The following is a 1,534-nucleotide window of genomic DNA, read 5'->3' on the forward strand; positions in this document are numbered from 1 at the left end:
TCCATTCAACCACTCTTCCTTCCTTCCTTCCTTCCTCTCTCCCTCTCTCTCTCTCCCCTTCTTTTTCTCATATGTTTTTTCTTCTTCCTGGGCCTGGCAGGCTAGGAGCAGAATACAGACGAAACCACTGGAACATGTGGGACTGGAATAGCCTGATGTTCGACTGCTTGGGTGGTAACTGTGAATGGGTGGACCAGGGTGTGTAGGGAGCAGAGTCATCCTCCCAGAACTGAGAGAGGGCCCTTGGGGCATGCAAGCAATGCAAGTGTTGAGGTTGGCACGGGTACAAGAGTGAGGTTATGGCATGAGAGTGAGATGGATATGGTGGGGCGGGGTGACTGTTGGAAGAGCATGTTAGCATGTTTTAGAGTTGGGGCCAACTCAGGGCATGGCATGTTGGGGCACATTTGACCCTGGATCTTGACTAAGAAGCTGGGTGCCAAGGGCTGGAAGAACAAAAGGCCCATGGGTCAGCAGGACCCATGAAGATGTGACTGCAAATGGGATCAGCACTGGGAGAGGCTGAGGCTCCAAGGTGACTCCTATAGCAAGGCAGTGAAGGGGCAGGCCTGGGTTTCCCATTTAGAAATACATTGTCAGCTGCAGCCACTCTTGGATATTCACTTAGAATGGTCTAGTGTCATCTTTGTAAAGAGATTTCAAGGCATGAAACGAAGCATCTGGCCTGACCAAGCAGCTGATAAAGTTGCCAAAATCCATGTTCTCTCCTTCATGCAAGTAGTGTCAGAATATTATGTTGTAGAGTTGTTCATTCAGGTGGAACCCTGCTGACTCAAAGGCCCCTGCAAGTTCACTGCTGCAAATGGTTCCAGATCAGTCAACATCAAACTGCTTGTATATTGTCTGTCACTTTTTGATGTTGTTCCACAGGTACTTGAATTCCTCAAAGTCCAGCTTGCCTGTGGTGTCACTATCCATCGTGGCCACCATGCTTTGACATGTATCAATGCCAAAACCATGAGTCTTCAGTTCAGTCCTACTGATCACAACCTTGTTGACAACATTCATGAGTTCTGTGCCGCTGACCTTGATGTCATCTCCAGCCAACTGGACAAAGAGTCTCCATAAATGATGGACCTCCTCACTCTTGTTGGCCTCAGTGTTGGAGCAATGTGTGTGTTGAGGCAGGGGCTCTAGGTTGTGCTGTGTAGCCACCTCCATGATGGAGCTAATGATTCCATCTAGGAAGCACATGGCCACTCTGCCGTCTCTTCTGCCTCTGCTGAAGAACTGACGGCCAGACCTCTGGATGTGAGGAGACATGTTCCTAGTTAACTCATTCTTGAAGGGTGGAGGTGGCAGTGTCAGGAATAGGAGAAATGAAGACCTGGATAGGGGCCTGGGGAATGTGCTTGGAGGCCTGATCAGTGGGGGATCACTCTATGGCTTTTGATTAGAGAATTTCATCCATTCACACTCAATGTAATCATTGATAAGTAAGGACTTAATCTTGTTATTTTATTTGTTTTCTAGTTGTTTTGTGGCCTTCTTTTCTTTTCTGTCTTCCTTTTAG

General features: G+C 47.8%; 1 pseudogene; it reads right to left on the reverse strand.

Moving 5' to 3' along the window:
- Positions 1-582: 582 nt before the first annotated feature.
- Positions 583-1,284, reverse strand: LOC100601466 (annotated as a pseudogene).
- Positions 1,285-1,534: the final 250 nt, after the last annotated feature.

The sequence above is a fragment of the Nomascus leucogenys genome, chromosome 12 (genome assembly GCF_006542625.1).
Source record: "Nomascus leucogenys isolate Asia chromosome 12, Asia_NLE_v1, whole genome shotgun sequence".
Taxonomy (NCBI): domain Eukaryota; kingdom Metazoa; phylum Chordata; class Mammalia; order Primates; family Hylobatidae; genus Nomascus; species Nomascus leucogenys.